The 14,717-nt window shown below is 33.7% G+C and overlaps 1 protein-coding gene across 1 annotated transcript in view; it reads right to left on the bottom strand.

Annotated features, from left to right (window-relative positions):
* The window catches only part of LOC118204123 (UPAR/Ly6 domain-containing protein qvr-like), a 392,218-nt gene that overhangs the window by 18,122 nt on the left and 359,379 nt on the right, over positions 1-14,717 (bottom strand). The window lies entirely within an intron of this gene.

Below are 14,717 nucleotides of genomic sequence, written 5' to 3'. Positions count from 1 at the left end.
TGTAGAGACATTTTTTTGGAAGCAGGAGACTTGAAAAATGAGCAATGCCCTCGCCGGGAATAGAACCATGGAGCTCTCGAATACGCGCCAAGCGTGCAGACCATTACACCACGAAGGGACATTAAACAGGCGGGAGAAATACCTTATAATATATATATATTTTATGTGCATGTAATAATATTGATGTGTAGCGACACAGCGGCAAAAAGAGACGAAAGAGACGAAGATGGTGAAACCGTATTCAAATCACCAAGCTTTATTTTCGCACATAATGAAATCAGTTCTTAGTAAATAAGATATTTCTAGATCATAAGCAATTACATTATTTTTATATGCACGTTATATCATCTTAGAATAAGAACAAAGGTGGCATAGCAGCATAGACTTTTGCAAGGCGGAAGCTAGGAAAAGGAATGACGCAATTAAACGGCAGGTGGTATTTATACCATAGTAGATGCAGTTGTAGAGACAAGCTATGATTGATTAATTTGAGGTTGTTACGTAACATAGAAAGCTATCGAATTTGGGAGAATATATGAATTTAAGGGGAGAGCACCAAATCTAGACTAGTTAATTTTGAGGTCGCCAATTATTTTTAAAGCAGCTATCGTATTTTCTTATATTTTACATACATATATATAGGGAGAGAGACAGGCTTTTACTTTTACAGAAGATGTGCAGTGCCTATCGATTTTGACACAACTCTAAAGTTTTGATAATAGCTTTTATTTGTTATGTGATTTTTGTCATTTACATATTTCTTAGACTTGTCTTAGACTGACGCCTTAGATATCTGTATTTTAGATAATTTTTATTAATTCTAGATAATTTTATTAATTTTATTTAATTAGCATTCAAAAGAGTAGAGTTATTAAGTTGTTCGAAGCAGGAAACATGAACAACGTACAGTGTCCTTGCCGGAAATCGAACTCCTGTTTTTCAATTTGCTAGTTGGAAGTGGCACATCATGTAAGAAGCAATTACTCTATTAAAGGAGGAAGAAAATACCTTGCGATTTTACTTAAATGCAAGTAGATATTACAACAACTATTGCATTATTTCTAATGATAATTTCGATACATATATAATACATATTATTGAATTTTGCACTATGCAGTTCTATCAAACATAACATTTAGCATAACAAACATTGTTCATATAAACATAACATTGATCAATTTTAGCAAATTTTAAGCTTTAGGTTATTGACACATGCTTTGATCGAAACGCTGTGAACTTCGAGAAATAATAACATGACCGAATAAACTCTGGCACTTTTGTTCTGCTTGTGGCAAAATGAAAAAGTCCCGTCCTTTTCTCTGCTTCGAAATGGAGAAAGGTTCCCAATAAAACTTTGGGTTAAAATCTAATATTTCTTAATTTGCAGCTGATGTGCTCACCATTTATTTTATCATAATCGTTTACATAATATTATATTTGAAGAATAAAATGACGTCTTCTATGTACATAACAAACATTTATTTAAACTACGAAGACGTTGAACAGCAGAGTAGAAACATGATATTACACAGCGCTTAGCCCTTCTCGCTTACATGCATTACTCACCATTGACTTTGGCTAACTGCCTACTAAGTATAAGTATTACGCAGCAGAGAACTTGCTTATCATGCGCATGCGCTAGGGGAATCGACGTCGGTTGCCAACATACCCCCTTTCGACGTTGATTCTTCTATTCCTGAAAAATAAAACAAAATACATATTAAACAGTATTCAATCCTACAATTGTACAACAGTTTTGATGTTTAACAGAAGTCAGGGGTTTGGTTAACACATCAGCTCCCATTTCACTGGTAGGTATGTACTTCACATCTAATTCACCGCGTTCATACACTTCACGCACAAAATGATGGCGAATGTCTATGTGCTTTGTACAGGAGTGGAACACAGAGTTCTTTGTAATTTTCTGAGCTCCTTGATTGTCTCAGTATATTGTTGTTGGGTGTTCTATGTTGTAGCCCAGCTCCTTCAGGAAACGACGTAGGTAGACAGTTTCTTTGGCGGCCTCGGACAGAGCCATATATTCCGCCTCCGTTGAAGATAGAGCTACACTGCGTTGTTTTCGTGATTCCCAGGTTATAGCTGAACCACTTAATATATATACAAAACCGGTGTAAGATTTTATATCATCGACATTTGATGCCCAGTCTGCATCCACAAAGGCGATGAGTGGTTTTCCTGTTTTCGTATAAATTAGTCCTTGATCTTGGGTTCCCTTTAGATATCGAAGTATTCTTTTCGCAGCATGCCAATGTTCTTTTCCAGGATTGTTGTTAAATTGACTTAAGAAATTCACGGCGTATGTGATATCTGGCCTAGTAGCTACTGAAAGGTACATTAATGATCCGATCAGATTTCTAAATGGAACATTTTTCATGTCAGCGATTTCATTTTCGCTTTTAGGACTCATTTCTTTTGATAATTTTTTGCTGTTATCTATAGGTGAAGACACAGATTTAGCATTTTGCATGTTATACCGATTTAAAATATCATCAACGTATTTCTTTTGAGAAATTTTAATTGAATTCTCATTTTGGTAAAATTCTATTCCTAAGCAATAATGTAATTTTCCCAAGTCTTTCATTTTGAAAGCAGAAGCTAAACTATCGCGAATTGTTTCATACGTTTGCTGAGAATCGGTAAAAACGATAAGATCGTCCACATAAACGATTATAATAGTTTCACTGTTAGGCGTCTTTTTAATATAAACACAATTATCTGAATTAAGAGATTTAAATTTCATAGATTTCAATTTTTCATCCAACTTTTTGTACCACTGACGTCCTGACTGTTTAAGACCGTATAATGATCTCTTTAAAAGACACACTTTATCTGAATTAGTTTCATCGCGAAAACCTTCGGGAATTTCCATGTAGATTTCTTCATCTAAATTTCCATTTACATAGGCCATTACAAAATCTAATTGGTAACCTTTGAGATTGTGTTCTACTGCGTAGGCTAAAACTGTTCTTATGGAACTTAATCTAGCAACAGGGGAAAAGTTTTCAGTGAAATCGAGACCAGGGATTTGAGCGCACCTTTTAGCAACTAGCCTAGCTTTGTATTTTTCGATATTGCCGTCATGATTATATTTTAATTTAAGAACCCATTTACTACCAATAACTTTCTTGTTTTCAGGTCTTTTTACTAATTCCCAAGCCTTTTCTGGAACAAGCGAGTTATATTCTAACAGCATGGCATTATGCCAATTTTCAGCATATGGTCCATTTAATGCTTCTTGCACCGTAGGATTAATGCTTTCCTCAACAGCATTTTGAGTTTGTTCATTTTTATTTACAACTGTATAGTGATATTCCTTTTTAGGCCTTCCTGGCAAACCTGTTTTTATTTTCTTGGGTCGACCAGGCCCCCTTTTAATCAGGATAGGAAGCATTGATTCGCTATCTAAATCACTTCCGCTTTCCCTTTCAGCTTCAGAGTGAAGTGGCGACTCGCTACCGTCCAGAGGTGATGATTCATCACAACATGTTTTATTTATAATTTTTTCCTCCGGAGCGAAAGGCAGATTTATTTCTTGCTCTGAGTCATAACTACAGCAGTTTTCAAACTCATTAATAAATTTTACGTCTCTGCTTATTATCACTTTACATGCCTCGGGATCCCAAAGTCTATACGCTTTTGATTCATCAGAATAGCCAATAAAAATACATTCTTTAGATCGAATATCAAATTTGCCTATTCCTGGCCTTTTATTTAGCGAAAATGCTTTTTGGCCAAAGGTTCTGAAGTGAGAGACAGCAGGTACTCTGCCAAACATCACTTCGTAAGGTGTTTTTATTTCGTGTTTTAAACCTCGCGTTGGGCAGCGATTTCGAATGTAAGCAGCCGTATTGACGGCTTCGGCCCAGAATTTCTGAGGCAAATTGGATTGCAATAACAAACATCGCGCCATTGAAACTAAAGTGCGATTTAATCTTTCGGCGACGCCATTCTGGGCTGGCGTGTAAGGAGTGCTCATTTCGTGTTTTATTCCCGCATCATTAAGAAATTTATTAAAGTCTTTCCCTAAATATTCTAGCCCGTTATCGGTTCGCAGGATTCTGATTTTAGAATTAAGTTTATTTTCAAAATATGCTTTAAAATTTTTGAAAGCTTCTTTAACCTCCTCCTTAGATTTTAGAAAATAAACACGAACATATCGAGATTTATCATCAATAAATATTGCGAAATAAAATGATCCACCGATTGATTCAGTTCTCATGGGACCACACAAATCAGAATGAATTAGATTCAACAATTCAGTACTTCTATATTCAGATTCTTTGGGAAGTGGGGTTGCGGTTTGTTTACCCTGAATGCATACCTTACAAGTAGAAAGAGAGTCATTTTGAGAAAAAGAAAGACCTCTAACCATGTTATTTATTTGAAGTTTTTTAAGATCATTTTCATTTAAATGGCCAAATCTTATATGCCACTGATCTATTTCTTTAGCAATTGATAGAGATTCAAATATTGGCATGACAAAATAAAGATCATTTTCGCGTTTAGCCAAAATTACTATTTCGTTATTAGAATTAACTATTTGAGCACATTTTTCTTTGAAAATTACTGAAAGATTATTTTCAGTTACTTTAGACACTGAGATTAAATTATTTTTCAAATCAGGTACACACAATACATTTTTGAGTTTGATATTTTCAGTTTTAGAACCTATGCGAACTTTAAATTTAACAGTTCCTTTTCCAATAGCTTTAACAGTTTTATCAGCAGCTAATTTAACATAAGTATCACCTACCTCGTGAATTTCTTGAAACAGTTCCTTGTTGTTACACATATGCGATGTTGCACCACTATCCAGACAAAAAATGGCTTTAGAATTAGTATTAGTGCATGCTACGGCTTTTTCTTGCTCCAAGGAATTCTGATATTCTGCAGACATCGCAGTTTCACTGAGGCGTTTGCTTTTAGTTTCTTTGTTTTTCTTCATACATTCCGATGCTCTATGCCCATAGATATGGCAGAAGTTGCATCTGTAGTTAACTGGATACTGTCTTCGGTTTGCAGATTTATCTGGTTTCGGTTTAGGAATCGGTCGTTGAGTATACTTCCGATCTTTTGAATAGATTCGTAAATAGAATGCAATTTACGCCACAGTTCGTGAGATGTTACACAATTCTTTACTTATGGAAGTTCACTGGGTAAGATGGATAGGATTATATCCGCTCGTGCCTTTTGGTCAGTAGTTTTCCATTTAGCAAATTCTTCATCACCAGGTTCTGGTTTCGGAATTTTCCCAGTTACATAGTCCCAATGATCATTTTTAATCAGTATTGCTTCCATTTGCAACTTCCACGTGTCAAAGTTGTCCTTGTTTAATTTTCAATTGACACTGTATTAGTCGTCGCCATTTTCATTTCAGTCGACGCAGCTTGGCTTGCCGAAAGAATTTAACAATGGTAGTTGCACTGCACAGTTAAGCGGTTAAGCGCTATCTGGGCCCATAACCTTTGAAGAATAAAATGACGTCTTCTATGTACATAACAAACATTTATTTAAACTACGAAGACGTTGAACAGCAGAGTAGAAACATGATATTACACAGCGCTTAGCCCTTCTCGCTTACATGCATTACTCACCATTGACTTTGGCTAACTGCCTACTAAGTATAAGTATTACGCAGCAGAGAACTTGCTTATCATGCGCATGCGCTAGGGGAATCGACGTCGGTTGCCAACAATATTTAATAAATTGAATAATTTGAAAATTAAATTACTAATTAATTTTCGAGATACTATTACAGTCATTTCGGAAATGTTTTATAAAGAAAGATTTCTGAAACTTTAAAACAATCTCTAGTAAGAAAAATTAACTTGTTCGCTGAAAACATTTACAGTCTTAAACTAACGTCTCAAAAACCAGATTAGAGCTAAGCGTTTCGAAGAAGTTTTTTCGAAGCAATTTAGAGTTTCAAAACTTAAAATATCATACAGTATTTCGATTTTCATCTGAAAAATAATAAAGCTTAAGGCTTGTCTTTCTTTATATTTTTGGATGCAAAATTCGAAAAATTAAAAAAAAAACCTCTTAAAAAGCAATTTGTACTTTAAATAAATTTAAAATGAAACATGCCGAGAAGATTGCAATATTTAAAGTTGTACAATGGGTGTTTACGTAATTTTAGAACGACTTCAGGGCCCTTAATTAATGTTTCAAGTATAAAGAGTATTTTTTAAACGTTTTTAAATGTCTAATTGCTTTTATCTTGGGCTTATGTGTCTCCAAAGTGATTTCCATGAGAAAAGAGCTATTCTCTTCTTTCTCTTCCACTACTTTCCAGAATCGGTCAACTGTGGTTGGTTTGTGCTTAGAAAGAGTTCTTCTCAAGAGACCAGAGACTCAGTGCTCCATTAGGGAAACGTGAGGGGGCTTTGCAGGAATACATTGAAAATGTATGCATGCAGTATCTACATTAGTTAGGTTAAAATAACATGCCGAATAATGATTATTGGAAAAGTCAAACAACAAGAATCAGTTTAATATTTGTAAATTTTGCAGGACTAGTTTTGATGGTTTAAGTATAGAATCATCTTTTGCAATTAGACAGCTAAGGAACTTAGGCAGCACCCAGGCATTTGAGCATTTAGGCAGTTCGAAAGACAACTGCCTAAGTGCAAAAGGCAGCTGAGGAAGATGGTTCTCTAGTTAAACCATTGAAACTAGACCTGCAAAGACCTACAAGTGTTACGCTGATTCTTGTTGTTTGACTTTTCCAATAACCTATATGAGTCTTCATTTTTTTAAAGGAATGCAATGGTAACTTTCGAAGTTTGACTTGAAGTTGGTTTGTCTTGATGAAGTTTCACTCTTTGAAAGACATTGGTATACAGATATGTTATTTCTTCTGTAAATATCGCACGTAAAACTTTCTCTTGTTAGTACGTCGAGTTAATTTTAACATTTTTTTCATTCTTTTTTTTTTTAATCTCCTGTTATAAGAGAATCATGTGATAATCAAAATCCTCTCACCGAAACATTCTTTACCTTGATGGAATCAGGTTTGTACATATTTTGCTCTTCGTTTTCGGTATTATATAGAACATCTTTTAATTTTTAAACATTTAGGTAACCTCGTGAATCATCAAGGGTCACAATGCATTTCTATTTACCTCCTTTCAAATACATTTCAAAGGAAATTCGACAAATTGTTCAGCATCTAGCCGCATTCCTCGCCAAAAGCTGGTGAATGTTATGTGTTATTTCTATAATCCCTAGTTCTATTTGGGAGAGCTTTCAATTTGTATATCCGATTCAAATCATTACTTCAATTAAGTCTTAATGACTTTTATTTACACACATATTTTATATTACAATATATACATAATTCGAGATTAATTTCAAATCAAAAGATGGGGATTATCCCCCCTTCGTATCAAATTCTATCAAGAGAAACCGAGTGAGCGACCACTCTCTTCCAAATTCGTTTTCCGACTCCTAGTTGCCACTGGCAGAAGAGAAACTTTCGCTCATTTCGCGTTCGAGTTGTAACATTATGTATTTTTAACTTTTTAGAGTTTTAATCTTGGCTTATTATTTTATTTATTTTTACTACAGATGCATTTAAAGACATTGCAATTACGTCATGCATGGGCGTATTTTTTCTGATAACTAACGATTTAATTTTGGAAACACTAAGAAACAGTACGCACCTTTTTTTTATTCTTTTGCAGCCTTCTTTCCATGTAGAAGTACTTATTGATTGTTTTTGGCTCTTTCATTCAACAATGTTGCGAATTTTGTCCTCAAATTTTAATGCCATGCATTTCTCTTTGACTTATGTAATAGGAATCTTTCTTTCGAAAAAAGCAAAAACGTATCCTTCAATCCCAAGCTTGTTTACATGCGTCATTTGTGAAGAATAATAAATTTAAAAGTAGCAGGCGATTTATCGCATTTCAATAATAAACTATTCCCAGAAATTTTTATTTCATAACATTTGCTTTTTTGGAAATATTTTATTGGAATATTTTATCAAAAAATGTGCAAACAACCTTTGTAATAACGTAAATAGAAATTTTGAATCGTTGAATTGAAAGAATGGGGCGGTATTTGCTACACTGGATATGAGCTTGGATGTTACATTCTAATCAGTATAATAGCAAAATTATGTCCTGGTAATTAAGATTCTAGCAAAATTATGTCCCAAATTAAAAAGTTCTAGTCTCAGGCGAATTGGCTCACTACGTAGTTAGATTTAGGGTTTTCCCCATATATAATGTAAATACGAGCAAGTTTTCCTCAGAAAATCTTCTACTAAGGCATCCCTCCTCATATACATATAGTACTCGTATATTTTGATGTATAAAAATAACCTCATACCGAAACTTCAGGTGGCAATGGAGGAAAATCCTCTTTGGCGATAAGTCTCGCTTTTGTCTCGGAAGCAATAATGACATGAGAATATTCTGGAGCCTGGTTTACTTCTTCAAAACTCCGCGAGGGAAAACGTTATAGTGGCCCTACTCTTGGTATAATGATACAGGACAGCACAATGCATAGCAGACATTCACCTCTATCACCTCTGTTCTTCCTTACTTGTACACTGACAATTCAACATTATGTTGATTTCTTTGTGCAGTCTGCAATATGGTTATTTCTACAAAGTGTGCTAGGAAACATTCTTTTTTTTTAACAGGATAACACTTACTACATATCGCTTAGACTTCGTTCTACTGAAGATAATAGGCGTTGAGTATACGTGCTACGGTAGTCTTTCATATCATCGAATCGTCTCTCATCAATCAAATTTACAGTATTATTAACTGGCTCTTGCAAAAGGAAAAACAAGGCGCAAGTCTTAATGTTTTATGTTTTCAAGTGCTTCCAGAGGCGCAAAATACTCTGCAGACAATGATTATGATTTCACTAGTAGTGTGCCAAGGCGTAATTTTCGTGCATTTCCCACATTTCAATCATATTCTCCATAGCATACATCGAGAATAATGGAGATTCCTATCTGATTTTTAATCGTTTGTTTATGATTGTTTGTTTATGACATACTTGTCGATCTTATGAATTTCAAAATTTTGTAACATTTTCTTCTTGATGACGTATTTTTTTGTTGATCAAATATTCGAAATGCGTTTTAACTATCAAACTTTTGACATAAAATCGCGACTTTTGAAAAACTGCAGTCTTATACATAAGATGAATTCTTAAAAGATTCGTTCTCATTCATTGATAAGTAAAGTAGTTTTTCAATATTAAAGGTAAATACTACTTCGCAATATATAAGAAATTCCACCTTTATTTTTAATAATTACGCATCGCATTCATGCTCTTCACAGCAAATATCGAACTGACACATATATCACAAGTAGACAGTTAGGTGTAGAATAATATTTTAATAATCTTCATTTCTTCCTTCAGATTGAAATGCAGACTTTAGCGTTTCCAGACACATTGTAAATCTCTATATTCTATGTATCCTCATGCATACTGTTTTTCTGTTTTTTCATTAAACTATTTTCGTGTGAAAGAGATGTGAAACAAATTAAATAACTGTTTTCTTTTAAAAGATTGGAATGAAAATATTTTAAAACTAAAAAAAATCTTCTGCAATATACTTTAGCAATACACATGCTTTAGGAAGACAAACTACCATTATATATAGGCGCACTGCATTGCAATGCAGTGCATATACTTAAAAAAAGTTTATCCAATGTAATTTATGCGCCAAATTTTCTTCGGGAAAATTCCTCGATTTAATCTAATAAAGTGACAAAAATGTACTTCCATTAAGCTAGTACTAAACAAGGCAATGATGAAAAAATAAAGAAACTGGATATATGAGAAGAGATTGAGAGAAAGAGGCAGATTTTGAAAGATGTTCTGTCATCCAAGAATGTTCTAGGAAATGAAGCATGATTCAGAATGAGGAGAGATTTTAGAAATGAGTTTAGCTGTAAAAATAATAATGGTCACCAGCTGCTATCGAAGTTGACATCGACTGTTCTCAGAAACAAATTAAAGAAAATATAAAAAAGAGTGCACATCTAAGGATAAAACTGCTAGACACCTATTAAAGAAAAGCAAATATTCGAGAAATTGTCAACATATTTGGAATAATATGGTGACACATTAGCTTTGTAACTAATTTTAAAGTACCAAACTTCTTTGTGAGAAGTTTCAAAATTAGCTGTTCTTAAGAAAAGTAAAAATATCTTCCGAGAAATTCGAGACATTGTTTAAAACTTATGCAATCTTGAAATTTCTTTGTCACTTCAAGTGAAAATCATATAAGAGCATTTGAACAGCAAAATTATGTCCCTAATTAATTACGCTGCAAATTGACATATAAATAAATTTATTTTTCTTGCATGAAAAATTCAAGAGCAAATTCATAACTATTGACTTTTATAACTAGTAATTTTTTAAAATTAAAAATACCATTTTGTTACAAAATTGCATGGAACATTCTAGATATTCAGGTAAAAGTTAATACGAAAGTAGAAAAAGAAATTAGGTTTTTCAAAATAAAATACACATAAGAAACCAGCTTCGACAAATGTATGTACATTTTCAACTTCGAAAAAAATAGCAAATTCAAACAAAGTAAATTTTATGACTAAGAAATGCTATAAATTCATATGCATTTTGACTTAAATTTAATATTTCTACCTGATGAATATTTCATATTAGAATTTTTATCTTTTCATAGTTAATGTGAAAAAAACTGAAAGATTATTTACTTAAACAAAATTTTTTACGTCTATTATTTATAAATTTAAATTGCTTAAAATACTAAAAATGTTATGCAAACGAATGTAAAAGAAAAAAGTTTGTTTCGTTTAAAAATGAATCGGAAGAAATGGGAACGTTAAATTACAAATATTTATTTTACTTATTACTAGTATTTGGCGCTATAATTATTTGAAGCTAAAATGATAATCAATGAAGTACTGAAAACAATTTATTCAAATGTAAAGAAGCCACTGCATTGTAACGAAAGTTCTAGATCAAAGTCGAATCACTCATAATCCAAAGGACGAGATGCATGGCCTGGAGGGTTTTCCATAAATTTTAATTAAACTTAATATATACAATGTAGGCTAAAATGCCTGAATCGAATATTTAAGGCTCAAAAGGCAATAACTGAATAGTTCCAGCTAATATCTAAATCGAATTCTATTGCGTAGTGCATCGAAATTCTACCTTCAAGAAGAAGAATATTTTTTCAAGTCACGTGTTCAGAAGGGGAAAGGTTAAGTAAGCCAATAGATGGGCTCCTAACGCCATCTCTTGGCGATATCAAAGAATATTCCTTAACACACTCCCCACCTGAACTCTGACAAGAGTTCATCTCACTCAGTTATACATACAATCAAGTACATAAATCACTATTCTATAAAAATATTAAAAAATACTAATTAGTCAAACACTTCAATTCCAATACAGGTTATACACTTCATGTATCAAATAATAAATTTTATAACTAATAAATGAACTAAATTTTAAAATATTTTCCACTTAACTCAACAAACTTAACTAACGATATTCAATTTAATCATTAATAGACCAAAAAAAAAAGAAAAAAAATAACTAAATCGTTAAAGTTCAAAATATCTAAAGTTCAAGAGGATATAGATGTTGAACAGTACGTTTTAAAATCCCATTACCAGTTTTTAATTCGAATGATCGGACTTTACCATCACGTCCAGGAATAATTTTTATGATTCTACCAAGTTTCCATAAGAGTTTGTTTTTATTATCTCTTTCGACTAAAACAACATCTCCTACTTTTAGTTCTGGTTGAGGTTGCGGATTCTTTAAGAAATGGGCAGTTCTAAGATCTAATAAATACTGTTGCTTCCATTTCCACCACAACTGTTTCAACAGCAATTCTTGATAACGCTTTCTTTTTAACAGCTTTTCTCTTGTCGTTTCGCTACCGATGATTCTAGCAAAGGTCAAAGGATACTTCAAATCAGTTTGTCCAATGTTTAAGAAGTGCATTGGAGTCAACGGTTGCGGCTCGTCATTGTCGTTGTAAACGTAACTTAGAGGTCATGAATTAAGAACTGACTCCACTTCGACAAGTAGTGTAGACATTTCTTCGAAAGTCAACAATGCTTTTCCTACGATTTTTCTTAAACATTCTTTAACAGATGTAACAAGTCTCTCATAAAAACCTCCCCACCATAGGGCTCGTTCGATTATAAATTTCCAATGGATTCTTTCTTTGGCAATGAAATTCTTGAATTTGTCATCTTTTAAAACTTTTGAAAAATTCTCAAGTTCTTTCTTTCCTCTTAAAGGTCTTGGCGTTGTCAGAGTAGATGATTACGCAGTTTCCTCTTCTGCTCAAAAATCTGCGAAATGCAAGTAAAAAGGATTCTGTTGACATATCTGATACAAGTTCTAAGTGTACAGCTCGGGTTACTGCACAAACGAACAAAACAATATAGGATTTTCGAATGTCTTTAGAATTCTTTACGTAAACTGGTCCGGCGAAATCAATTCCACAGACTGCAAATGGAGGCGATTCTTGGATTCTATCCTTTGGTAAGGGTGCTGTCATCTGGTCTGCTGGTTTAGCTAAATATTTTTGGCAAATTATACAACATTTTAATGCTTTTTTGACTAACTGTCGTCCTTTAGGAATCCAGAAGCGTGATCTGACTTTAGCTAAAGTCGCAGCAATTCCTCCATGCATTATCTTCTCATATTCTTTGCATACAATCAGAATCGTTAGTCGAGAATTTTTAGGTAAGATTATTGGATGTTTATTATCTAGCGAGAAGTCAGAAAATTCCAGTCTTCCTCTCAACCTCATGATGTCCTTTTCATCAATGTAAGGAAGAAAATTATACAAAGGAGAATTTTTTCTAACCGAATTACCTTCTTTGAGGGATTCATATTCTTCGGCAAAAACTTCTTTTGCTCTGATCTTATCCAGAAATTTTCTGCTTCTTGTAACTCTTCAGCTGTGAGAGTTCCTTGAATGTCGCTAGTTTTTCTTAATTTTTTAATGAAACGTGTTATGCAAGCAGTGACTCTTAACACCTTCTCTAATTTGCTATATTTTGATATGTGGAAAAGATCATCTGCACTTTTTTCGATTGTACATTCAAGTTGATGTATATCACCGGATCCCTTTCGGTATTCTAATTTGTTTTCATCTATTGTTTCTTTAATATCTAATCTTGGCCAAAGTTCGTGAGGGAGTTGAAGCCATTTGGGACCTTGCGTCCAAATGGTCTCATTTATTAACTTGGAAATCTTCGTTCCCCGAGATACGAGATCTGCAGGGTTGTCGACACCTGGGCAATAATGCCAATCTTGAGGTGAACTCAATTTTTGTATTTCTTCGACACGATTCCTGACAAAGGGTTTGAAGGCTTCAGGTTGTTTCTGGATCCAAAAATAAGTAATTGTTGAGTCTGTCCAAAAATAGCATGGAATTCTCAATTTCAGTGATTTCAGACTATTGCTGACTAACTTAACTGATAACAATGCCCCATTAATTCTAACCTCGGTAAAGTAAGGGATTTTAGTGGGGCTACCCTATTTTTAGAAGAGACAAAGGCCGTTTTGATTTCTTTATTTTCTGTCGTGAAACGTAAATATGCGACTGTACCATACGCTTTGACACTTGCATCCGAAAAGCAATGTAGTTTGAGATTTTCGACATTAATGTTCGAGTGCATGAAAAGGTAACGAGAGATGGAGAATTCAGCCATTTGAGGTAGCTCTTCACACCACTTTCTCCATTCAGAGGACAAATCTTCAGGTAACGGTTCATCCCAATCTATTTGTGACAACCAAATCTTCTGTATTAAGCACTTTATTCTAACAGTGAAAGGTCCTAAAATTCCAATCGGATCGAATATCCAACCCAACACTTGTAGAAGAAATCGTCTTCTTTCTATTGATTCAGATGTGAAAGACAATAAGTTCCGAACATCAAAATACAGTAAGTCCTTTGAATTATCCCATGCCATACCTAAGACTTTAAATGGGAAATTTTCTTTATTAAAATCTTCAGGATTTTCATCTGGAACGATACCCTTTTTTACCCACAATTCATGTAATTGTATTGAGTTACTATGCCATTTGTGAAGCTGCATGCTTGCTTCCTTAAATATTTGGACCGATTCTAGACTCGTGGTTAATGCTTCATTGATCGTTGGTTGGCTTCCAATCACATCATCTACATATACGTTCTCATTCAAAAAGTTAACCGTTGTAGGATAAAGTTTATTATATTTTCTTCAGATGATGTTTAATAGTAGCGGCTAATAGAAATGGACTACTATTTATTCCGAATAAAACTCTAGTGAACCTATATGTGTCAGGAGAAATGGTTTCATCATTAGGGAAATCGGAAAACAGAAACCTGGTTGCGTCTCGATCTTTCTCATGTATGAGAATCTGTAAAAAGGCTTGTTTTATATCTGCGGTGAAGGCTATTAGATTATACCGAAATCTTAACAATATTTCGAATATTTCAGGGTATAAATTTGGCCCAACATGTAGACAGTCCTTTAAAGAAATGGATCCTGGCGCATGCGATGATGCATCATAAACAATACGTAATTTACTTGTAGCTCGATCCTCGTGTATAACTTCCCTATGTGGCAAGTAAAACACGATATCCTCTTCATTTGAAATTTCTGAAACTGGTTCGATAATACTTTGATTTAACTGATCTCTTAATACGTTCCTGTACTCGGAAAATA

This window comes from Stegodyphus dumicola, chromosome 6 (assembly GCF_044657685.1).
Source record: "Stegodyphus dumicola isolate Sdum_Otavi_A_Nest chromosome 6, ASM4465768v1".
Classification (NCBI taxonomy): Eukaryota; Metazoa; Arthropoda; class Arachnida; order Araneae; family Eresidae; genus Stegodyphus; species Stegodyphus dumicola.
Note: the sequence above shows the minus strand (reverse complement) of the source record. Positions and strands in the feature narration are given on the sequence as shown.